We start from the raw sequence: 26,672 nt of genomic DNA, 5'->3' as shown, positions 1-26,672 counted from the left end.
AAAATTAAATATTCCTGATTTTGGTGGTTTGTCCGCATCTGCTTTTCTCTTTTTCATATGCTGTGAGTTCTTCCCCCTCGATTGCTTCTGTTAGAACAAAAATTCCCAAATTAATTCAAGAAGTAAACTTGAAGTCTGTGAAAAGAGAGGACTTCTGTCATCTTTTGCAGGCAGCTCTGGGATTCACTTAAGCTATTGGAATCTTCTCAGAGAATACAGTTTGTTGTTGATTTAGGTTGTAGCTAATTGCGAACATAAATAATGAAATCAATGAAACCTGTGCCACACACTCCACTAATTTCTAGAAGAATATTAGTAATGATCATTGAATGTTCTGAGCAAACCTGCCAAGTTATTTAGTAATTGTCAATATTATTTTCAGCCAACTCTTGACTTTCTTAACTCAGACTGCTAATATCTGATTGTTTTTGTTATATAAAACTAAGAAATAGAGGCACATGAGTTTGTGAGAAAGTGCTTGTCAAAGGTTTGCATTCAATTTGCTTTGAGTGTCGGACTCTTTGGAGGCACCACCAGCTGTTGGGAGCCAAGAATTAGAGAACTGTTCAAGGCCATTACTTTTGCTTTGCACTTCTAAGTATTCCTTGTTTACTTGTAGCATGTAGTAAATTGTTTTTCTTAACTGACCCAAGTATGTTTTGTGAAATGATAAAGACAATCACTTTGAGTTATTTTATGTTTCTCAGTAGAGATGCAATTGAATGGTGGTGGTAGATCATTGTTTAAGATCTTGAAAGCAAGAGAAGTGCTCAGAGCAGGTCATGTCACTTTCTGTCTCTTGGAGGCAAAGTGTGCTCTGTCCGGTGGAGCATTCTCATGGAGACCTGCACAAGTGCTGAGGTCTGTGGCCTCTGCAGCAGCCGTCCAGGATGCATTAGTTCTTTCCAACTCTAACCTCTTAGCTACTTGCCTGTTGGTCTTCTATAAAGCTCTTTTTGTGTGGTTATTTTTGCTATAATATTCTTCATGAGTGCTGTCATTTAGGTACCCTCCAAATACAAAGTCATGTAAACTTTCTCCTTTGCTCAGTATAATGTGCTTTGTGTTAGAAACCCTGCCAGATTCTCTTTCTAAATTCCATTTTTATCATTTCTGATTGGTTGCTTGTTATTATAAAACCTTAAAAAAGACTCTTGCCCTGTTAATGAAATAATCAGTATATTTTCTCATAAAGAAAAAACAGTTGTACATAAATGTAGATATTGTTTGGAGAGACCTGTTTAAAGAAATTCCTCTTTTTCTTTTTTCATTTTCTTCTTCCCAAGTTGCTCTCACTTGTTTGGTGTAGGGAGCCTTCCAATGTTTGGTGTCGATTTGGGGAACAAAAGTGACACTTGATTGCCTGAAATCCCATAGCCTTTGCTGTGTATTTTCTACATCTGGGGTCTATTTTGTTACCATATAAAAATATTAAACATTGCAATTTAAAACTGTATATTCCACAATCAAGTATTTGTAAATACATATGAAACTCGTTGTGAGTATAACCTGTGCTGAGATAGGATGGCCGTGTTTATAGCGTGGAGGTAAATCACTCTGAGATGTTTCAGATCAAGCTCAGTGACTGCAAGATATTTAAACTGATGTTGTAAGAAAGTTTTTTTGTTTTGTTTTGTTTTTCTTATTCAGCAGTTTCATGTAAACTGAAACCGTAACTTGTGTTTGGTTAGTTTGCAGCTTAACTTTGTTATGCCAGTAGAACTTTTCTTTCTGTCTGTAGAGTTAGCATTTTTCATAGAATATGGTTGTGTGAGTTAAAAAAAAAGTTACTGTTTTGAAATCTCTTCAGCTTTCGAAACCCGTCAGTAGGGAGGGATGTAGTTGGAGAGGACAACTAGGAACTTGCTTTGCATCTTTGTTTCTTCGTCTGCAGATGTAAACTGACTAGAAGCTTTATGCTTCCGCATAAATTACTGTTGCAGAGTGGGTGGAAGGCCATGGGCTGCAGTAGACTGTACTTGACTTTGAACTGAGTCTTGAAGAACACCTGGTTCTTGATATTTTCCAGACTGCTCCTGGGAGAGTTTTTCTTCTGTGATTGCTGAATGTCCCGTGATTGTTTGCATCATTCCGTCTTGATGGCAAGACTTGCTGTTTATTTTCTAACTTCAGTGGTGTCTCAGCGCATTGCCTTGGGTGAATCAGATCCCTTTACTTTGCCTCAGTTACTCCATTTGTAAAATGACTGCATAATTTTAGATTCATTTAATTTATTGGAGCCGAGCTTTTTATAGCTGTGTAGAACTAGCTTCAATATAAATAAATTTAAGACTTAGGATAGTTTTGTCTCAATAGTGCATCCCCCCGCACCTTTAAGAAGTCCATTGCCTGTTTCTTTATCTGGAATAAAAGCAATAGTTCGGCATCTGAAATTGTGTGTATGCCCTGTGCATATCCTGGCTGGCAATAGTAATCTTAACCGTTTTGTACTCAGGATCTGATTTCTATGTGAGATGCCTATAATTGACTAGTAAGACTTATGAATCTTGTTTATTTTATCTTTTTAAATATTTATTTATTTATTATGTATACAATATTCTGTCTGTGTGTATGTCTGCAGGCCAGAAGAGGGCACCAGACCTCATTCCAGATGGTTGTGAGCCACCATGTGGTTGCCGGGAATTGAACTCAGAACCTTTGGAAGAGCAGGCAATGCACTTAACCACTGAGCCATCTCTCCAGCCCCCCAAAATTTATTTATTTATTATGTATACAATATTCTGTCTGTATGCCTGCAGGCCAGAAATGGGCAGCAGACCCCATTATAGATGGTTGTCAGCCACCATGTGGTTGCTGGGAATTGAACTCAGGACCTTTGGAAGAGCAGGCAATGCTCTTAACCTCTGAGCCATCTCTCCAGCCCCTTTATTTTATTTTTTTAGGAAGGTTTATCATATACTTTAGGTGGTATTAGACCTCAGGTAGAGGATTGAATAGTCTCTGAGCTAGATAATTTTTGTCTCCATTGTATTGATAGTGTTAAAATAAAATATGTTTAAAAATTACTTTCTCTAATCATTTGACATTATTAATGACAATATTGCCTGAACAATCAAAGAAGCTAATGTTTCTTTGGTGTGGTTTTAGAAGTTTAAGACAGCTGAGAAGAATTCAGGCTTTAGAAGAGTCAGCTTTAAGGTATTCAGGAATGTTATACAAGGAAAAATTTTTAGGTTATCTTCTTTTCTTGCATGTATTTACCAAAGTAAGAAAAAGAGACCAGAGTTTATCTGAGTAAAAATATTCTTATTTTATCTGCCCAAGAACACAACGACTTTGTAATATATGTAAAAACTCAATTCTACATGTAATATATAATGTATAATATATATGTACAAATTAAAAACTACTTTATATGTAATATCAAATAAGGTGGTACACATTCTGTATGTGTGTGTGTGTGTGTGCATGCACACACACATATGCATGTATGCGTGTGTGCAGCTGAAGAACAAATCCATGCTTGTGCTTGCCAGGAAAGCATTCTGCTGTGCTACACCCCAGCCCTGATACATGCTCTTGTTTCTGTGTTTCATTTAATTTTCTTTTATCAGAGAAATGTTGTTAAATACGATTGTCTGAAATGAAACTTGATAATCATATTAGATTCTTTTGGTCGGTATTATTATCACACCATGAATTAAGAGCTACTTGGCCAACCCACTCATTTGGAAAACTCTCATCTCACATTTTACTTAAAACCCTTGACTTCTACTGGAAGGTGCATGATGGGGCAACAATAAATTTTTAAATCTAACTCTTCCTAAAATTCCCAGTGGCTAAATTGCTTTGTTTGAGCCAACACAAGGCTAGGGATTGGTTAATTCCAAGTTCAGCATTCTTTTAGGGCTAGGTCTATGATAGATAGCTAGACCTGTAGAAATAAAAATGTCAACATGGTGATGACAGTGTGATTAGCTATTTCTATCAACAAGAGACACTCAGTCCTATCTGAGGCCCCTGGAATGTTAGTAGTGAAAATTCTGGCTCCACCTATGAGAATGAATGATCTTGAGGGGTTTGGATTAGAGCCTAAAGTGGGTTTGAATCTGATCTGGAATCTACTTGCTACCTGTAAGTAAACTGGGTGCTAAGTTATAAAACTAGATCCCGGTGAAGCTTCCTGGTAGGATCCATTGTGGAAGTGAGCATTTGGCAGTAAGAAGTTCCAACAGTCAAATCTGTGCCACGACCAGACTTAGAACAACAAACAACAAAACTCTGCACACTGTCCAAGTGGATTTATGTCAATTATTCATGCTAAACGTTCCCTGTGTATATCTACTCCTCTGTACTTCTCATTTGATGAAAATTTCAAACTGTGGTTTGGTGGGGGTGGGGGGCAACCCCAAACCCAAACCACGTAGGACAAATTGAATTACAGACCTGGTGTGGTCCTTTAACTCAGTTACATCTAATTTGTGTTATTTTAGTCGTCCTGGGGGGCAGCTGTTTTGTGTAAAAGCCCACAGACATTTTCAATGTAAGAATTTGTCCTGATTACAACTTCTTAAGATTGGTACTGCCTGTTATTTATATTTTAAGTGGCAAAATTGTAGATTAATTTGGGACCATTTTAAAAATTGAAAATTTTGTTGTTCTTTGAATAAACTTAAAAATTGAGCATTCAGTGTTCACTTTAAATGTCAGTTTTTAGACATTCCATTTTCTTATGCTTCTTAACTGTCTTTGCAAAGCAGTTCCCTAATTACTTTAGGTAGTTATCACTCATAAAAGCTCTTTGATATTTTAACCCCCAATTTAGAATAATTTGGGAAGAAAAACATGCAAGATTATGAATTTTGGATCATGTAGGTCAGTATAATTAAGATGGAGGGCTGAGTTAGGATTGGGTGTGGAGGTGAAAACTTAAAGAAGTCTTGGAATTGCAGTTGTATGACAAAACAAAGAGTTTACATAAAACCCACTCAAACACTGGCTTCAGGGCAGTAATTCCTGACTCTCTCCTGCTTTCTCCAAGTCCCTTTGCTGGCTTCAGCCTACATTAGTTATCTATTGCTGTAACAAATTGCTTAAAAGTTAATCTTAAAACAAGGAACACTTGTCATGCCCGTTTCTGTGGACCAGAGATACCCCATTTGTCTTATGAGCAAGATAAAGCTGAGACAGTAAGTGCCGACTGTTTGGCGAGTGGACACTCTCAGTCTGAAGCTTTTAGTGCTTCACACATATGTAGCTTCTAAGTTTTGTCACGTGTGGTTTTTAAAACCATCCTTTAGAAAGAGACTCATATTGCTGCCTCCTTTGTAATAATTAATTAGGATTTATTGATCTAGCCTTCAGGTTTATATTTGCCTCCCCGGGATTCAAATCCTACCATAAACCAAACTTCCTCCATTTATTCAACTGCTTTTTTTCTTAAAAAATTATTTATTAGAAATTCATGCCCATGAGTGCTTGTCTTCGTGTGTGTGTGTGTGTTTGTGTGTGTACCACATATGTGTCTGGTGCCAACAAAGAGACGATAAGGGCTTTGATTGTCTGGAACTGGAGTTATTGACAGGTTTGAGCTACCCCGTCAGTGTTAGGAACCAAATCTGGGTTTTTGTACGTGATCAGCAAGCTTGTCTAACCACTGAGGCATCACTCAGCTCCTCAACCTTTCTTTTAAACTTTTAAACTTAAATTACTTTACTTAAGGTAATTGCTTCTACCTTAGTCTACACTCCATCTTAATCCCTAAGAGCGCACGCAGAAATTTGACTTTCCTGCTTTATTCCTCTACTTACGCCGTCTACCCTCGCGTCTTTTGAACTCTCACCGAGTCTGTCCACTCAGATCTCATTATGTTCCTTCCACTCTTATAAAAAGCCACTTTAGACTTTTCTGGCCCAATGAGTTACTAAACTTCAAATTCCTGGTGTATTAACATATAATGCCAAATAGTTTTTTTTTTATTTTTAATTAGTTTAAGTGGGTTAGTTAATTTCAGTTTCCAAAGAGAATTCCAATTTTCGGAAAGCAATATCCTTTACTTCCTGTGTGCTTTTGCAGTGTGCTCTGCCTGCATGCTGATTGAGAAGTTAGAACCTTGACTGTAAAAACTTCTCCTCGTGATGCTGATGAATGGCAGATAACTCCCAGAGCCATTCACGGGGATTAGCTGACTTCAGTACAGTGTGTGGCTATGCTTTGTCATTTTTTCAATGAATTGCTTTATGAGGAGATTAATTAAAGAAAAACTTTTCCTTCTGGCTAATGATCAAAATTGTCATTTAGCCTTGAATTGTCAAAACAAAAGTGTACACTTGCTTGGAGCAGGACATATGCTAACTAGCAAGTAGCTTAGAGGCTCTGACCCCTATCCTACTTCAGTTTGAGCTGGCCTGGCCCTTTGGCTGACATAAGCAGAATTTACTAGATAAACAAGAAATCTACTTCTGTCTTTTCTTGGAAGTTTCATGAATTTGATGGTCACACACATACAGAAAGTTTAAATAACTGAAATTTTGTTTTTGCATCTTCTCATTCACCTAGAAAAGTTAAAATAAAATAATAATAATATGAATTTACAACCTGAAACATAGCCTATAAATAATTGTGTTCCATAGAATTCTTGATATTTCTAGTACAGCCCTGAAGAGTGAGGCTAGAGAGAGAGCCAGTGCGAAAGAAGTTCTAGGCTTTTGCTAACACATAACTCTATTCATGTTATTAGTTCTGCTAATATTCTTTGTTTTTCCTCCTTCTCCTCTTCCTCCTCCATCCTCATTGTCTTCTTTTTTTTTTCCCCACTTTTCACACCTAAAGACATAGGAAGAATGTTTGGTTAAAGTGAGTGTATAGAGGTACGTTTGACTTTTTTTAAAAAATTAAAAATAGATTTTTTTCCATACAGTATATTTTGATTATTGTTTCTCCTTCCCCATCTCTTCCCAGATCCTCCATCTCTTTACCTACCCAACTACATGGCTTCTTTCTCTCTCTCTTTAGAAAACAAGCAGAAAATAAGTAAATACCCCAAACAAATCAGAATTTTAAAAAAAGAAGAAAAAGCACAAAAAACACACAAACACATGCCAAATAAAACCCATAAAAACAAAAAACCAGAAATCATGATATAAAAGCAAAAGACCAGATGACAAAAAAAAAAAAAAAATGTCCAAACAAAGCCACATGAGACTATACATCTACATTCTGCTGGGTTAGTTTTGTATTGACCATCTACTGTTGGCCATTGGGGCCTAAGTGATGACTCCATTGGAAAAAATTGATTTTTCCTTTGCAAGCAGTTACAGTGTCTACTTCTCCTTCACAAGGCTGGAATCCCATCTGGCTTGAACGTTTTCAGGGCCCTGTGGATGCTGCAAGGCTCTCTGTGAGCTCTTATGTGAGTGAGTCCTCCTGTGTCTCTTTGGTGTGGTGTCCTCCATCCCCTCTGGCTCTTACACTCTCTCTGCCTCCTCTTCTGCAGAGTTCCCTGGGTCCTCAGGGGAGGGGTTTGATTGACATCCCACTTAGGACTGAGTGCCCCCAAGTCTCTCTCTTGGCACATTGTTCAGTAGCAGCTCTCTGTGTGTTAGTTCCCATCTACTTCGAGAGGAAGCTTCCCTGATGACTCCTGAGTGCGACATTGGTTCAACATTGACATTTTCCATTATAGCCATCTCATATTCTGTTTAGCCTTGGTTTTAGGATACTTATAATTTGAGTCTGTGATTCAGGTTATTATTTGAACATTTTTGGTTTCCTTGTGGCTAAATTACTGGTGTTTACACAAAACTAAAAACCAACAAAACACAACAAAACAAAAACCAGTCTCTTCCCTGTTATTTGTGCATATGTGTGTTTAAGAAAAAAATTCCTTTATTGCAGAAACACTTGAATTAGAAAAATTTAAGGACTAGAAAAGGTTACACCTTTTTAATTTTACCTTTGATACTTACAACTAATGATTTTTTGGGGGACATGTCCTTGGGAAGGCAAGTCATAGCAGCTATGTCTTTGCCTGCTTTCTGCCCGGTGTCCTCTGTCGCACCTCCTGTCTGCAGCCTGGCCTTCCATAGAGCACCCTGCTGGGGTCTGCCCTGACATTTCTGGGTTGCCTTCCCTCAGTTCTGTACTCTGCACTGGTACCTGCCCTGGTTTCTGGAGAGAGGTAAAGAAGTGAGGGGGATTGACAGCCGTGAAGTATGTCAGGAAGGAGCGTGGGGCAGCTCTTCGAGGACTCTACTTAGCCTTCTCCAATGCTGTCCCAGTCAGCCTCATCCCTCTCACTGCCACTTCACTATTTGGGTAAGGAATTTAAAATAAAAACCAGCTTATTTACTTGCAAATTTCAGACTCTTCTTCTAAAAATCTCTCATGTCCTGAAGGATCTTACGGTTTTTACACAGTTTTCATCTTCCTTGATTACCCTGCTGCATTTTGAACAAATTTGAACACTGCCCTCATGACAACAGGGGAAGGATTTACTGAGTGCAGTGTTTGCCTGTGAGTCTTTGTCCAATCAGGCTGACTTGAAAGTGCGCGTTTCAAGGACCGGCATTTGCAAATAGTTTTCCTCCCTACCCCACCAGAGCTGGCAATCTGAAAACGCTACCATATGCTGGAAGCCGGTCGATTTATCTTGTTAGAAGGGCGTGTGTATGTGTGTTTGTGTGTGTGTGTGTGTTTGGAGAGAGGGGGCAGTGTACTGTACTCCCTCGTTATCATATAAACATGAAACTGCAAGGTGGTCAGATTTTGCAATGAAAGCCCTGGGAGTTCGCTGTAAACATCTCTAGAGCCCCAAGGCTTCACTACTGTTCAAGATAAGTGTGGAGAGTTGTTTTTACCCCACAAGAGTAAAATTTGAAAGCGCAATTATGATTTGCATATGGCTTGAAAATATTTAATTGAGTGCAGTTAGAACAGAGCATTACACTCTAATTTTGAACAGGCTTGAATATTTTAAGTAAATAAATGCTTTCACTTGACTACATCAAGGCATTTCAGAACTGCCACTGGAAGCTCCCTCTCCATGATCTTCCTAGTGTTAGGTGCTCCCCACTCCGCTTGCCCTGCCTGCTGTGAGAGGCATCCTCTAAATGCCATCTTGCTCCCTCTTTCCATCGAGTCCATTTATCCTAATCTCACCGCCCGTCCTCTCCAAGCCCGGCATAGTTTCCTTTAGAGAGCCTTCGTAATAATCCTACCTGGTTTATTTTTCCATAGTTTTTTTTTAGACCACATATTTCCTCTGTTATTTTTATGTTGATTTATTGAGTTTTGTAAAGTTAATTTCTGTGCTTTACTTCTCAAGCAGAGTTCAGTGCAGTAGAAACACTGTCTTCTATTGTCCTTGAATGGAGTTTAGTGCACTTCTAAGCATGTCAGTGTTACATATGTATCTGTTACTTCTTGTTACCAAGTTTAAAATTAGGGCTATTTGTTTAAATCACAAAAATGATCAGACAGGAGCTGAGAGATGGTTTTTGCAAAATGCTTAACACACAGCAGGAGCGCGTTGCCAAGATCTGCACCTTTGTGCTTTAAAACTTGTTATTTATGCTTAGCATTTAGAATTGAAAATCCAGGATTTAATTTCTTTTACTATAGGAACAGACAAAGCCACATTTTTATTTTTGTAAAGAACAACTTTAAGTCCAGGTGTGGTGATATATATCCCACTGCTCTGGGAAGGGCTGAGTCAGAAGGATGGGCATGAATTCAAGACCAGTCAGGACTCTGTAGAGAATACCAGGTCCAAGAGAGAGTCAAAGAGAGACCCAACAAATCAGCAGAGGACTTCCTCTTCCTAATTTAAAGATGAATGAAACTAGAGTGACCAGGGCAGAGCACAGGATTGCTTTAAAGACAAAGGCACAGATCATTGGAGTATGAAAAATCCAGGAAGAGATGCATAAATAGATGGGCAACTTAGTATTGACAAAAAGTATAATTAACTGGAGAAAGGCTAGCTTTTAAATTTTAAGAGATGATACTGAAATAATTTGATATTTAAGTGAAACAATTATTTAAATTACTCTTTGTATAATATACTATGTAAAAATTAACTCAAAATGAATCAGATAAAAGTATAAAATTTATGAAAGGACAAATAAGAAAATTCTTGTTGCATCAAGGCACAGGTTTCGTATGTATGCACATCCTATAAAAGAACCAATTCACACCCTGAACATCAGAATTAAAAATTTAATCTTTGCTCTTTCGGCCATCTTCCCGCGCCGCCACCATGGTGCGCATGAACGTCCTGGCCGATGCTCTCAAAAGCATCAACAATGCAGAGAAGAGAGGCAAACGCCAGGTCCTCATCAGGCCCTGCTCCAAAGTCATCGTTCGGTTCCTGACCGTGATGATGAAGCACGGTTACATCGGTGAATTTGAAATCATTGATGACCACAGAGCTGGGAAGATCGTCGTGAACCTCACAGGCAGGTTGAACAAGTGTGGAGTGATAAGCCCTAGATTTGATGTGCAACTCAAAGACCTAGAAAAATGGCAGGACAACCTGCTCCCGTCCGTCAGTTTGGCTTCATTGTACTGACCACCTCAGCTGGCATCATGGACCATGAAGAGGCAAGACGAAAGCACACAGGAGGGAAAATCCTGGGATTCTTTTTCTAGAGATGTAAAACATAAATAAAGAGCCTTTATGGACAAAAAAAAAATTTAATCTTTATAAAAAGAATAATAAGGGGCTGGAGAAATGGCTCAGCGGCTAAGAGTACTGGCTGCTCTTCCAGAGGTCCTGAATTCAATTCCCAGCAACCATATAGCAGTTCACAAACTGAAATATATTCAATGAGAGCTGGTGTCCTTATCAGGCATGCAGGCATACAAGCAGGAAGAAAGCTGTATACATAATAAATAATAAAGCTTAAAGAAGAATCATAAAACAAACCATAGACTGGGGAGAATATTTGCAATACTTATAATGAATGTGAATAGATGAGATGGGAACTTAGAACCAGAATATATGTTTTCAACATTAAAAAGGAAATCAAACCAACAACAAGAATTATGCACATGCCTGTTGTAAATAATTTGAGGATCTTAGTCGTTGTGCCATTGAAGATGTATAGTTGACAAAGACGAAAAGAAGCTTGGTGTAAATATCAGAGAATTGTAAATTAAAATCATAGTGAGATGCCCCAACTATTTGTAAAGCTAAAATTGAAAAGACTCATCATGCAAAGTGTTGGTAAGTATGTGAAGGAAAAAAGCTCTCCTCTTGTAGACAATGTAAACTGGCACAGTGACTTTGAAAACCTGTTTGGCAATGTTTTAAAATATTAATTATGTACCTACCATGTGATTTAATCATTCATTCTTTTTTTTATACAAGAGAACTGAAAACATACATTTATTCAGGCTAATACATGATTGCCATAGCAGCTCTATTTGGTACAGCCAAAAGCTGTAAGTCACACAAAGACCTACAAGCAGTGAATGGATGAACACATGGTAGCATATCCATACAATGGAATACTACTCAGCAATTTTTAGAATTATTATTGCATAGAGCAACATGAATGGCTCTCAAAATCATTATACTGACTGAAAAAACCAATTAAAAGAGAATATAAACTGTTTAACATATAAAACTTCTAGAAAATAAAAAATAATCTGCACAGATGGCAGATTGATGGTTGCCTTGCACTGGGAATAGAGAATGAAGGATTATAGGAAGGTAAAACTAAAATATAATTTTAATTATACCTTAAAATACTGCAAAGAGATAGTTCACTGATAAAAACAACATTAACATTTATGTTACTGTTTTACAGATATGATATACATATAAAGGTAACAATTAACGTATATTATGGATTGTTTATGAACTTTTATTTTATGGTATTATTAGAATATGATTAAAGAAGATCATTTACAAAATAATTTACTGTGCTCCAGTCATCCATTTTGTATGGGGCATTTGTACCTCTATGTAATACAGAAAGAATTACATCTATTTCCTTATTATTTATTTGTTATTATCTCCATCTTATCAAAATTCATATTCATCTTATACTTTCTTGAAAGCCTTATTTTTTCCCCCTTCCTATTGTGTTCTCTTAACAAAAATTCTTACAAACAGGAGGTAGATCTGTAGGAACCATATAATGGTATTATACTATGTGGTGATTTGAATGTAACTGGCTCCCATAATCTCATAGGGAATGGCACTATTAGGAGGTGGCCTTGGTGGAGGAGGTGTATCATTGTATGTGCAGGCTTTGAGGTTTCCTATGCTCAGGATACTGCCCAGTGTCTCAGTCAACTTCCTGTTGCCTGCAAGATGTAGGACTCTCAGCTATCTCTCCAGCACCATGTCTGCCTGAATGCCTCCATGCCCCCCACCATGATGATAATGGACTGCACCTCTGAAACTGTAAACCACCACATCAATTAAATGTTTTCCTTTATAAGAGTTGCCATGATCATGTTGTCTTTTCACAGCAATAGTAACCCTAAGACATACTGTATTGGTTAAGTGACTCATTTGTAGTATAATTTGGGGAAAGAAATTTTTACATTTTACCACAAGTGAGTATTCAACAAAAGTAATGATTGCAGTAGTTATAATGAAGAACTAAGCCAAGGAGAGTATTAGGATTCTCAATGTATTTCATGTATTGTGCCTGATTTAGCCATTATGAAAGTAAACTTAGCTACCATTGGCCCCTTTAGATAAACAGAAAAACAAAAAAAGGAAAAAGAGTATTATGGAGGCTTCTTCTGCCAGATGAAAGGAGATAGTGCATTTATACCCACAGTGACCACACTGGACAGCTCCCCATTAATTATCACAGTATGGGAAAGTCAGGCAGTTTTACTCTTGTTGAAGCTATTAGTAAGTGATTATTTTATGCATAGAATTGTATTTACTGAATATTTATGGGGGCTGGAAATGTATAGCTCAGTGGTACACTACTTACCTAGCACACACAGGCATGGATTTAAACATCATCTTTGTCATCATTATCATTATCATCATTATCATCATCAGCAGCAGCAGCAGCACCCCACCACCACCAGGACCACCACGACAACCACTGTAAGAACACAAGTGTAAGAGTGACTTATATTTATTTAAAAGTTCTGTGATGATTTGTCTATGATGAGTTGGCTGAGATAATAGTTTTTAATCTTAAAAAAATCCCAAAACAAAACCCCAAAACTCCACCTCATTTATAATAACAAGCACCTAATATGACCTTTAGTAGTTTGGGGGACAGAGTGTGACCAACTAACTATTTGGTTATAAAGCGACAAATTACAAACCAAATGGAGTATACTAAAAATTTCTGAGTTTTATCTCTTAATGGGAAACATATTGGTCATTGGTAGGTGTCAACTGTTAATAATTAATTAACTGTTAATAATTTCTTCAAGTAAGTTAATAGAGTGAGCTAAGGTTTTCTTTCTTTTTTTCTAGTGTGTGTGTGTATTTTTATATATGTGAGTGTACTTCTGTTTGTATAGATTCGTGTGCATTTGTGCACATGGAAGTCAGAGGTCACCCTTGGGTGCTGTTCTCCATTTGGTGTCTACCTTGTGTCCTTGGTCCTAGGGCTTGCCAATTAGGCTAAACCAGGTGGCCAGAAAACCCCAGGTCTACCTGTCCCTGTTTTCCCAGCACTGAGAATATAAGCGTGAACACCACAACCATGCTTTTGTTTTTCCATGCAGGGTCTATGGATTGAACTAAGTTCTCATGATTATGTGACATGCACTTTAGCAAATGAGCTATTTCTCCAGTCAGAGCTAGGTGTTTACTAAAGATTACATTTGTTCTTTTTTTTTTTTTTGGTTTTTCGAGACAGGGTTTCTCTGTGGTTTTGGAGCCTATCCTGGAACTAGCTCTGTAGACCAGGCTGGTCTCGAACTCACAGAGATCCACCTGCCTCTGCCTCCCAAGTGCTGGGATTAAAGGCGTGCGCCACCACCGCCCGGCGATTACATTTGTTCTTAGAGGTCATAGCAATCCCCTATAAGTCAAGTGCTAATAATTTACCCGTTTCTCTGAATTTATTCTGTAAAACATGTCTATGGATTACCCATAAACATCGGCAGTATCATGACACCTTACTTGAATTCTTTCAAAGTCACTTTTTGTTGGCGGAAGCTGCTTGCTTGTTCCCTGCTACCCAGACCTGAAATAATCACACAGAAACTATATTATTTAAGTCACTGCTTGGCCAATCACGTGAGTGTATTGCTAGCTAGCTCTTACATCTGGAATTAACCCATTTCTATTATTTTATATTTTATCATGAGGCTCATGGCCTACCAGCAAGGTTCCAGCTGGCATCTTGCATCTTTTTCCTCTGGTGGCTCCATGGCATCTTTCAACTCTGCCTTCTTTCTCTCAGCATTCAGTTTAGTTTTCCTCGCCTACCTCTATTCTGCCCTGTGCAGGCCCAAAACAGTTTCTTTATTAACCAATAAAAGCAACACATATACAGAAGGACTCCCACACCATTTCTCTTTTTCTGTTCAAATAAAAAGGAAGGTTTTAATTTTAACATAGTGAAATTATATATAAACAAACAAGTATCAAGCAAGAATTACAGTTATAATATTTATATCTACTTTATCTTTTATTATAACTAAGGAAAACTATAATTATAACTATCTATTCTTCAACTCCATCCAGATTCCAGAAGGTATAATATTACTGAAATTAACAGGAAGTGCATTATAAACAACTTCCAAAACTTTAGAATTGACAGAGACATTTCACCACCTGTCACCCAAAGTTCTTCTGTATCATTGGAGCATCCAGCCTACAGGCCCATAGTGTCCAGCATAATTTTCCATGAAGCAGGAAATCTGAAAACCTGCTTTGCCTTGTAATGGCAAAGTCCATCAGTAGCTTTCTTCTGTGTCTTGCAGAATGTCTAGCAGACTCTTTCATTAAGCAGGAATCCTGAAGGATCATCTCATCTTAGGAAAGTCCAGCAGTCATTTCTCTGTGGGTCCTGCTTGTCCAGTTCATATAGCATAGCATCAAGCGGTCTAGGCAAGAGCAGTTTCTTGCCCAAATGACTAACCAACACCATAAGGAGCCTCTTCAGTGCCCATCATCCTCTTGAAGTAGATTGGTGCTGCCAGGAGCAGATGTGTCTCATTGTCATGAAAAGTCCTAACTTCTTTAAATATTTTCATGCCACATTCTGAAGGTCTCTGAAAGATTTGAAGACTATCTAACTGAAATATTTCTCTATATATCTAGAAAACCTAACTAACATGACTACCAGCTTGACTATTATAGATGATTATCTATTAACCTATCTTTCTTAATTATATGTTACATTTTTAAATGAGCTGCACAAACACAATACCTTAATCAAGAGCAGAAATAGACAAATAACAAAATTGACCTTAAATTTCTATCAATAAGACAAGATCCATACCAATGCAAAGAACTGATCTCTATATCATATCCCCCTTTAAATGTAAGCAAACACTGATAAACAATCATTTAGGGAATTTGGGTGTAGGTTTCTCCAAACTGCTTTCTGTTTTTTGTTGGTCATAGTAATTTTTTGGGGTGTTCAAGTGACCTTTTGGGGGGTCTTGGTTCATCAAACCACATTAATCTGGAATGATTCCACAGGTTCTCATCCTTTGTGGAAACAAAAGAAGTACCTCTTTCCCAAAGCAACAGATCCTTAGATCCAAACTCTGAAGTCATGATACCTTTAAAATATATATGCTGGTTTGGTTTAGCAGTCCATACAATGAAATGTCTCTCTGTACTTAGCTCCTTCACAGTCAAAAAATTCAAAGAAAACACAAAAATATACATAATCCAGACATTCTGAAAAGATTAGTAAATCCTCCTTGTTTTATTTATTTTTTATTAATATTTAACTTAGTATACAAAGTAGTGGGTTTCATTATGACATTTTCAGGCACCCATGTCATTATACATTGTTCTTATGCACTCTCTCTCAACTCTCCTTGGTTTTCTATTCAAAATTTTTTCTAATCTGTTACTAAGCTATTTTCTCTTTTGTCTTTTTTTCTTCTTTTTGAGATGTGGTCTTCATATTTTGTCCCAGTTGGTTTGCTCTTACTGGCTCAAGAATCTTCTTAGAACCCTTCTCATGCCTCCTGAGCAGCTGGAACTGCAGGTGTACACCCCTGTGCCTAATCTGTAAGGTTTTATTTTAGCTTTTATGTTCATTAAGGTAAAAAAAATCGAAAAAGTCAAAGTTCTAAGTATAGTAAGTCTTATAAGCCATTCACATATTTTATCCATTGTTCAGTTTGTTGCATTTTTCATGTAGTTTCTTAAATACACATATACATACTGTACCTTTTTTTCTGAAGCATGTGTTGAGAAATTATAGAAGTTATGATCTTTATTATAAATCTATTTTTAATGTATATCATTCAAGAACAAATACATTTTCTTATACTATTATGGTATAATGATCTAATTCAATATCGTATTATTCAATATATAGTTTATGTTCAGTTGTTAACTCTTGATGTAGCATGACCCTTTGTAGCAACATTTCACTAACCTAAGTGTGGTGAGAAAAATTTCATTGTCAGACTGCTTTAGCTTTCTTTAAGAGATCAAATCCTTAGCTTCTCCCGCCTTTCCCCACTGATGTTTATTGTGAGTATGAACTCTTACTTTTGTATCATGCCTCACTGGGATTTGTGTAACTGCTTTCACTTGATGTATTTTCTTTCAGGATTTTAATTCTGTTGTGTATACCTGCATGTTACACTACACTTTTGCTTATGTTGTGTCTTCCTTTCTAGATTATACATTCTTTGTGGATGTATGATATATCCAGTTAGCCTTCACTCTTCATATTTCCAAGAACATACAATGCGTAACATATTATAAAAATTAAATATGCCCATGTCAAACATCCTACTTTTCTGTAGATTGAGGTGTTACTTAAAACAGAGAATGACATATCAGATTGTTAAGCTCTCAGAACTAAAGCTGCCAAGAGCTGTCCAGAAAGCAATGGGAACATGATGGTCTGGTCTTACCTTTGTTTTGTTTTTTTAAGTATTGAAGGAAATTGAATGGTACAAAGTATAATACATGGGACATGCACAGAACACTGAGAATTCTGAGCTCACTGACATGTGCTGTTCCTTTTTATTCTTCCTTTGAGGAAACCCTTTGCAGTAGTATCTGGCTGTTTTCTCATATGCAGCTTCCAAGAGCATAGCAGGTGACCCAGGGCAGTGAAATTTGCATGAAGGACATTTGGCTTTTAAAATACATTTCTCAAAAGTGGAAATATCTTAGGGATAAGGTTTCTTAAATTATCCATTTGTTATCAAATAAACATAAGAAAGTGACTAATTCAAAGTTTTAAAGATAATTTCAAGAAGTTCAAGAATATCTATTTTCATTTCAGTCAACATCTGAAAAGATAATTGTGGGATGCCCTGATTTTCCTGAAGCCATTTACTTGCTTAAAATGGGCCAAAATGAGCTTACATTTATCATTTAAGACTATTTAGGATTTTAAGCCTAACTATTTGGAAACCCTTAAATCATTGTTTTCCCTGTTTCAGTGAGGAATACCCAGGTTCTTTCCACTGTGGTCTTTGCAGCCACCATCTGGGAAGAGTTCTTTTCTCAGTTATTTGTCCCCAAAGTTCTGTTCTAACTGTACATCCATCTCTTCTTACAGAGAGCTAGCTCCTCAGTACTCAGCACATACCTCAGCAGAGTCTGAGGAGTAGCGGCTGACATTCTCCATATTGTGGTTTGTCTGTGTGCATGTGCCTGTGGAGAACTTGGCAATCATCTCCCCAGTGAAGTAACAGCCAGTGCGGTTCAGCCAAAGTTTAGAGGAATAAAGTAACTGAAGTGGGAGTCTGTTTATTTATTTATTTGAATAATGCCGAGTGACACTACCCTTGACTGTTTTTCATTGAAGTGTGGAGCCTACTTATTTATTTGAATAATGCCAACTGATACTACCACTGGCTGTTTTCCATTGAAGTGCTTAGGTGGTAGATAGTGTTTCATGGACATGGCAGATATTAAAGACAAAGCAAGCAAAGAAAGAAAACACTAACAAATGGGGCAAAACAGGCAATTCAGATGTCTACTCTCTGCCACACCATGAAGCTGAGGACCTTCCCATAACTCAAACACTCAGATCAGAATCTGATGTAGAAAATGAAAAACAACATCCTGTTATTTCCCCAGAGTCAAATTTAATAGAAAACTATTTTTCACAGATGTGACTTGAGAACTTTTTATATGCTTATGATTTTTCTTATAATAGGCTTCTTTGGGGGCTTATTTCAACTGCAGTAGAGGAGACTCTGTGATTCACTAAATTGTGTGAATTAAAGGCATGATCAAGGAACAGGCCATTGAAAATGATGGCCCCACAGTATTAAAATCACTTTGATCTTTTGTTTTGACACGTTGAATTTATCTTTAATTATATGTGATGACATTTGATTACTGCACATTTAGACTATTATAATGTGGCTTGTAAAATGTAGTTTATAGTATGTAATAACTTCAGCACTCATTTTTCTATACTTATGAGTTTGCAGAATGATGTTTCAGTTTTGTGTAAGTAAAAACTATTGCACTTCTGAATTAGCAGATTTTTAAAATGTAAAATCTTCAGCATCTAGGCAAAGTATGATTCCTATATACTAGTATATATTCCTATATATGTTCTTACCACAGAGGCAACAGAGTTATGCGTGGTGGTTTCCTGATGTGTGTCCACTAATTGCAGTTTACTTCAGGAAAATCACTGAAGCCATGAACCTTTGGAAACAGAAAGCCTTAGACTAAATGATATTCCAAGTTTCAGTTAGGAAATCCTATGATTCTCCTCTGATTTCTTTGGTAGACACACTGTCTCCATGTGTGATAGGTATTTCAGACACGCTTTCTAGAAGGATATTTTAAAAATGCTTCAGGTTAATTTTTTTTTTTTTTACTTTTTATTTTTCCTGTTTGATAGAGAAATGAGATGAGAGAGGAAAAAAACCCGAAAGAGCCTTTTTTTGTTGTTCCCCTTTGAGGGAGGGGCTGTGTAGTAGGCAGCCCCATAGGCTCCACTGTAGAGAGCGTTCACTTGGAATTTCCTGTGTTATGCCAGTGCCATAGCCTCGAGGACTTGGTGCTTTTCTTTGAAATCTGCTTGCTTGCATTTACTTGCTCAGCCTGGGATTTATCCCAGTTCAGGCAATTGTATGACCTTCCATGATGAGTCTTTTTAAGAGTTTAGGTTTGATCCTAATTAACTAGGGGGAATTACAAAGTTATTCTTTCTTTGCAAACAGCAGCCATATGAGTGGTTTGACTTTTAACATTTTTTAACCGATTTTGCTCATTTCTCTTTTCATTTTTGTTTTGTTTGTTTTTGTTTTTTATTTTGAATTTATTATTTATTTGTTTTGAGACAAGGTCTTTCTACATAGCCCTGACTGTCCTGGAACTTGCTTGCTATGTAGACCCAGCTAGCCTTGAGCTCACAGAGATCTGCCTGACTTTGAAAGCTCTGCGATTAAAGGTGCCTGCCTGTGCCCATGCTTCTTATAAGGAAGTCAGATAAAAACAAAACAAAATAAAAAAAAAACCAAAATAAAACAAATTAAAAAACTAATTTTTTTTTAAATTACTAAAAGTTCTACAAGTTCAATAGCTTAGTTGCTGGATTCTGTCAGCATGTATAATAGTCTCTGTGCTTTTACCCCAAATTTTGCCTTTTATTCTCTACACAGCCAATTCTTTTGCTTGCTCAGAGGATTGTCTTTTATCATTAGAAGACTGTCCCATAGAATTAGTGACTGTCATTATTTACTACCTAACAGCTAGGCAGTGACCGAGTTTCCGCACTGTGTCGTCCCAGCATGTTTTGTCTATAATAAGTACTTGTTTGTGATAAGGAGTTGACAGTGTGGAAAGCCCACCTTCTTGAAGAAGGTATTGCCCTGCAGCTGCAGATGGAGCTGCTCTTTTGCTTTGGATGATGGCCGCACTAAGGTTTGAACATTTGAATTTTTCATAGATAGGGCAAGAAAGGGAATCCTTGCTAGAAACCACTTTCAAGACTCAAGAAACTAGACTTTAAAATGCTAATTAACCCAATTAAAAAATGGGGCACTGAACTGAACAGAGAATTCTCAACAAAAGAAATTCAAATGGCCAAAAGACACTTAAGGTCATGCTCAACCTCCTTAGCGATAAGGGAAATGCAAATTAAAACAACTTTGAGATACCATCTTACACCTGTCAGAATGGCTAAAATCAAAAACACCAATGATAGCCTTTGCTGGAGAGGGTGTGGAGAAAGTGGCACACTCATCCATTGCTGGTGGGAATGCAAACTAGTGCAACCACTTTGGAAATCAGTGTGGCGATTTCTCAGGAAATTTGGGATCAACCTACCCCAAGATCCAGTAATACCACTCTTGGGAATATACCCAAGAGATGCCCTATCATATGACAAAAGTATCTGTTCAACTATGTTCATAGCAGCATTGTTTGTAATAGCCAGAACCTGGAAACAACCTAGATGCCCTTCAATGGAGGAATGGATGAAGAAAGTGTGGAATATATACATATTAGAGTACTACTCAGCGGTAAAAAACAATGACTTCTCGAATTTTGCATGCAAATGGATGGAAATAGAAAACACTATCCTGAGCCGGGCGGTGGTGGCGCACGCCTTTAATCCCAGCACTCGGGAGGCAGAGGCAGGCGGATCTCTGTGAGTTCGAGACCAGCCTGGTCTACAAGAGCTAGTTCCAGGATGGGCTCCAAAGCCACAGAGAAACCCTGTCTCGAAAAACCAAAACAAACAAACAAACAAAAAACACTATCCTGAGTGAGGTGAGCCAGACCCAAAAAGAGGAACATGGGATGTACATTGAGCATATAATTTGTGATCCTAGAGAAGCTAAATAAGAAAGTGAACCCAAAGAAAATCGTATAGTCATCCGCCTGGATAGGGGAAGTAGACAAGATTGCTGGGCAAAAACTGGGAACTTGCGAGTGAGGTGGCTTGGGGCTAAGGGGAAATGGGATGAGAAACGTGAGAAGGGGAGGAAGGGAGGACCTTGAGGGATTGGGATGGTTGGGATATAGGAAGGGTGGATACGGGAGCAGCGAAGTATATATCCTAACTAAGGGAGCTATCTTAGGGTTGGCAAGAGACTTGACTCTAGAGGGGCTTGCAGGTGTCCAGGGAGATGTCCCCAGCTGGTACCTTGGGCAACTGAGGAGAGGGAACCTGAAATGATCCTATCCTATACTGATGAATATCTTACATATCACCTTAGAACCTTCATCTGGCGATGGATGGAGATAGAGACAGAGACTCAATTTGGAGCAACGGTCTGAGCTCTTAAGGTCCAAATGAGGAGCAGAAGGAGGGAGAACATGAGCAAGGAAGTCAGGACCACGAGGGGTGCACCCACCCACTGTGACAGTGGAACTGATTTATTGGGAGCCCACCAAGGCCAGCTGGACTGGGACTGAATAAGCATGGGTTGAAACTGGACTCTCTGAACATGGCGGACAATGAAGGCTGATGAGAAGCCAAGGACAATGGCACTAGGTTTCGATCCTAATACATGAACTGGCTTTGTGGGAGCTTAGCCTGTTAGGACGATCACCTTCCTGGACCTAGATAGAAGTGGGAGGACCTTGGTCTTCCCGTAGGGCAGGGAATTTGTACTGTGCTTCAGTATCGAGAGGGAGGGGGAATGGAGTGTGGGGAGGAGAAGAGGAGTGGGGATAGGGAAAGGGGAGTGGGGGGAGGGGGCAATATTTGGGAGGAGGGGGAGGGAAATGGGAAACGGGGACAGGTGGAAATTTTAATTAAAAAAGAATAAAAATAATAATAAAAAAATAAAAAAAATTAAAAATGGAAACCAACTCAGCTAATAAACACATTAGAGGGAAAAAAAAGATTGTTAACTCTAGATAACTACTAAGGGAGAAGGAATGCAGCCCAAAGAAACCAAAGCATTGGATAACCATCACTTGTCTTGTTCATTATAAAATCGTGAGGAAATGCAGTTGGCCACAGGAACTGGATGCTTAAATCTGGAAAACCCATTTTTGTTATGTGTTTATGTTAATTGTGTAAAGTAATAGATTACAACCTGGCATGTTCATTTATGGATGTAAGGCACTTTGATAGTATCTAGCCCTGTTATCCTTACTCACCTGCTTTCCCCACCTCCTGCTGCTTCCCCTCTCATTTCTCCAGAGTCCTCCCACATGCATGTTTTCTTTTCCTTTTTAAAGATTCAACTTATGAAGGAAAGCATTTATATTTGTTTTCCAAGTCTAGCCTGTTTTACTTTAACATGATATTATCTAGTTGTATCCAATTTCCTGACATGATTTTATTCTTTATGGCTGAATAATACCCCTGGATACATATATCAAATTTCCTGATCTTTTCATCTATTGGTGACCATCTAGGCTGATTCCATGACTTAGCAATTGTGAATAGGGTCGCAGTAAACATGGCTGTACACATGGGTGTTGAATGTTGCCTCTGATCCTTTAGCTATAGACCCTAGAGTAGGATAGCAGGATAATATGGTTGTTCTATTTTTAGTATTTTGGAGGAGCCTCCATCCTAGTTTCTGTAGTGGCTACAATAATTTACATGTCTACCAGTAGTGTGAAGGATGCCTTGTCCTGAACCCTTGACAACATTTGTTGGTTTTTATTTTCTTAATGCTAACTATTCTCACTGGGGTGAGATGAAATCTCAGTATAGGCAGGTGTGGTGGTGCACACTTTTAATCCCAATGTTTGGGAGGCAGAGGCAGTTGTATCTCTGTGAGTTCGAGGCTGACAGAACAAGTTCCAGGATAGCCAGAGCTATGTAGAGAGACCCTGCCTCAAAATAAATAAATAAAAAATAAATAGAAATCTTGATTGTAGTTTTAAAACATTTGACTGTGTGTGAATATGTATGTATGTGTGCATGATTAAATATGTGTACATACATGTGGATGCCAGAGGTCCTCATCGGATATCTTCTATAGTTGTTCCCCACTTTGTTTGTTGAGGTGAAGTGTCTTACTGAATCTGAAAGATATTAAATCTTTTTTCTAACTCTGCATATAACTTAACTCTCCCTAATTCCCAAGCCACAGTGTCATTTACTACACTATAAACCTGTCCTCAGTAAATTTTGTCATATCGTTCAAGTGGACAGAGTCTCTTGAACTTCAGGTAGGAAGGAGGCAGAGAAAAGGAGAACAGAACATAGATGTTATGATTTTTGCTGCGGGTCCCTAGCAGCAGGGGCTGGGCAGTGGGTCTGAGAGCTGCCAGCCCTGGGCATGGCCTAGTCATGGGGTGGCGGGCAGGTCCCACAGACAGTGAGTCCCCTGAAAGTGCAAGTTCCCAGTGAAGGTGCAGGTCCCCAGTGCCCAGCGGTGGTGCGGCATGTGGGAGGCACGTGGGCAGACACATCATACAGAATAGAATTGGATATTTATTAGTTGAATTATGGAATGGGAAGGAAAGAGGGGAGAAAGGGGGAAGAGAGGAGAGAGAGAGAAAGGGAAGAGAAAGAAGAGGACAGAGCTCGAGAGAAAGGAGGGGGGAGAGGGCAAAGGAAAAGAGAGAGTCAAGATGGTGAGGGGAGGGGCTGCAGGGAGTGGGCGTGGCTTGTCTCTTAAAGTGACAAACAATTCTAACAATAGACAGTAAGGTAACAGACCATGTAGGTTGCATATTTTGCTCCCTATAGCTAGTGAGTCTGAAATGAGACTTCAATAAAATTCTGATTAGATGATTTTGCAGATATCTGTTAAGTACGTAAAAGCGGCAAATGAATATCTCTGGGAGTCAACCCGAGTTTAAGAAAAAAAAAGTCCTAGATTAGGCTGAGGTTTTTTTTTTTTTTTTTTTTTTTTTTTTTTTTTGAGATTTGTTTTTATGTTTGTGGGTGTTTTGTCAGCATGTCTGTCCATGCTCCACAGTGCATGCCTGAGTTCATGGAGCCCAGAAGAGGGCATCAGATCCATGGAACGGGACTTCCAGATGGCTATTAGCTGCCATGTGGGTGCTCAGAATTGAACCTGGATCCTCTGGTACAGCAGCCTGTGCTCTTAAGTGCTGAGCCATCTCTCCAGCTTCTGGTATCATTATTTTTTAAAAAGATCATTTTAAAGTGTGTGTGTGCGTGTGTATGTGTGTGTGTGTATGTGAGTACAGGTACCTGCAGAGGCCAGAGCTGCTGGCCTGGAGTTACAGGCTGTTGTGAGTTACCAGATGTGGGTATTGGAAATCAAACTTGGGTCCTTTGCAGAGCAGTGTGACCCTTAACTGCAGAGCCACCTTTCAGCCCTCTAGGTAATTTTAGTCTTCTCTGGATTCACTCACAATCTATAAAAATCTGATGTTTATGAGTCTTTTTTGAGTTGGTCTATTATATGATATCACTGAGATTGATAAAGAGTGATAGAATGATATAGTTTTATTTGATATGTGTTGGTTGAATAATCATATGGAATGATAACTGATTTATGTTAGTCTAGAAAGAAGACATTAAGCTACTACAGGAATCTCTTTCCATTTTCCTGTTGTACGTGAAAAGGTTTAGAAAATATACCCAGCATGTTGATCAGATTCGTATTTGATACATGATTGGGAGGGATGGCTAAATTCTTAGGTGGTAGGTATGGGAATCAGAAAGGGTATGCTGAGCCTGATGGGCTTGACCAGTATAATAAAATTTAACAAAGATGTATTTATAATGTAATATATAATGCTGTGTGTTTTGTTCTGCAGTTAGGAAGATATGGCTTAGATGTAGGGGTAGAAGAAAAGATCTAATGTCTTTCACTTAACTACAAACTCAGTATGAACAACTTTGCCAGGCTCTTATGAAAATGCATTATGCTCTTGGACTACCTTAACAGAGTGTCTGGAACAAGACTGATAACAGCCTTTTAAAATTCTGCACCAGATTATTCTGATTGACACATTTTAAGAGTAAAGAGTCTTAAGCACATCTATAAGAAAATGGCTAAGATGATAAGGGGAATTTCCCCTCATATGACCAAACTAAAGAATGAAGGACTTACCTATAAAGGGTCCTAACGACTAGCTCCAAATACTTCTTGGGTAATTCTGGAAAGGGAGGCGAGAGTAAGGTTGGGACATTCCAGAGGCAAAATGATGGCCAGCAGAGATAGATTTTCCTTTTGCTCCATAGACATAGGAATTTTCTGTTTTAGAGAACTCTTAAAAAAAAATGAAAAAAAGGAAAGAAACTGGGTGAATGTGGTGTACACTTTTAACCCCAGCACTCTGGAGGTAGAGACAGGTGGGTCTCTGTGAGTTTGAGGCCAGCCTGGTCTACAGAGTGAGTTCCAGAATAGCCAGGGCTGTTAGTGTAGAAAAACCCTGTCTTCTCTATGTTAAAACCAACACAAAAACAAACAAAAATTTAAAAAAAATAAGGAAGGAAGAAAGTAAAGGGGACAACGGATTAGTCTGTGTGCCTGTGTTGGGAATTAAATAGTGCAGTCTTCAGGGTGTTGTGAACTTCCTCTGGGCATGAAACAATAGGAGAAATTTATGCATCAGATAGCAAATGAAACTATTTGAATTGTAAGATTCAGGCTTTTTTGTTTGTTTGTTTTGGTAGGGTGTTTACTACTTGTTCTTTGCCATTCTGCTAAGAAATAGAGAATGTTTGTGGCCAAAAATTGATCAACAGGAATCATTGGTGTATGCTGCTATTAAAACACTCCTCTCTGCTTTGCAAGAAACTATTCCAGAATACTCATTTCTAAATACATTTCTAAAGTCAAAAGGAGTTTAGAAGGGAAAAAATTTTCAGGAAATGTTATTCATACTTTACACAGTTCACTAAATCCAAGGCGATCATATTGCAGCTGTGAGGAGATACTGCTGTGAAATCAAGCAGACATGTCAGGAGAGCCAGGGTTGTCAGTTAATTCCTTAGTTGTGTTTGTTTGTTCATTAATGTATAGATTCTGCTTGGTTACCTGGTGAGCGTCAGTCATTCCACTGGGCGCTAGGAATATTGATACTTACTGATTTCTTTGAATGTTTAGTTAAAAAATATTTTACTAAACTTGTTTCATATACAAGAATTTTTTAATCAAAATAAAAAGTTGTGCTCTTTGTATTTGTACTTTTAAGGATATAAAGTATTAAAATAATATGATAATTTTTATCTTAATTCTATATGGTAGTTATTATATGTGTTTATAGAAAAATTCACACTTAATATGTGTCTTCAGCATTTACATCACTTTTCAAACTAAATTTTGAAATTGATCTTAGTCATTTGCAATTGTGAAGGAAAAGTAAACTGTTGAATGAGGGGTTTAAAAGTACACACTAACCACTATTATTTTTAGGATGAAATAAAGTATTCTTTCTCTCTGGGCTAAATATTATTTTTAAACAGATTAAATCTGTAAAAATCATTGCTAAGTGGACAAAACGGATCTTGAGATGAGAAAAGCTTTTAAAATGTTAACAGCAACCAGCATTGCTGGCAGAATGTTCATAGTTGCACATTTCAGTGGTTAAGTGGTCAGATTTTTTTTTAAAGACTGGTTTTTATTTTATATGTAGAGGTATTTTGTCTTCCTGTATGCCTATGTCTCAAGTGTGTGCTGGTGCTTGTGGAGGTCAGAAGGAGGGC

General features: G+C 38.0%; 1 protein-coding gene and 1 pseudogene across 1 annotated transcript in view; both read left to right on the top strand.

Moving 5' to 3' along the window:
• Rad51b (RAD51 paralog B) overlaps positions 1 to 26,672 on the top strand; it is a 504,429-nt gene that overhangs the window by 85,656 nt on the left and 392,101 nt on the right. The gene's annotated exons all lie outside the window — the stretch shown is intronic.
• LOC130882472 (40S ribosomal protein S15a-like) lies at positions 10,204 to 10,646 on the top strand (annotated as a pseudogene).

The sequence above is a fragment of the Chionomys nivalis genome, chromosome 10 (assembly GCF_950005125.1).
Source record: "Chionomys nivalis chromosome 10, mChiNiv1.1, whole genome shotgun sequence".
Taxonomy (NCBI): Eukaryota; Metazoa; Chordata; class Mammalia; order Rodentia; family Cricetidae; genus Chionomys; species Chionomys nivalis.
Note: the sequence above shows the minus strand (reverse complement) of the source record. Positions and strands in the feature narration are given on the sequence as shown.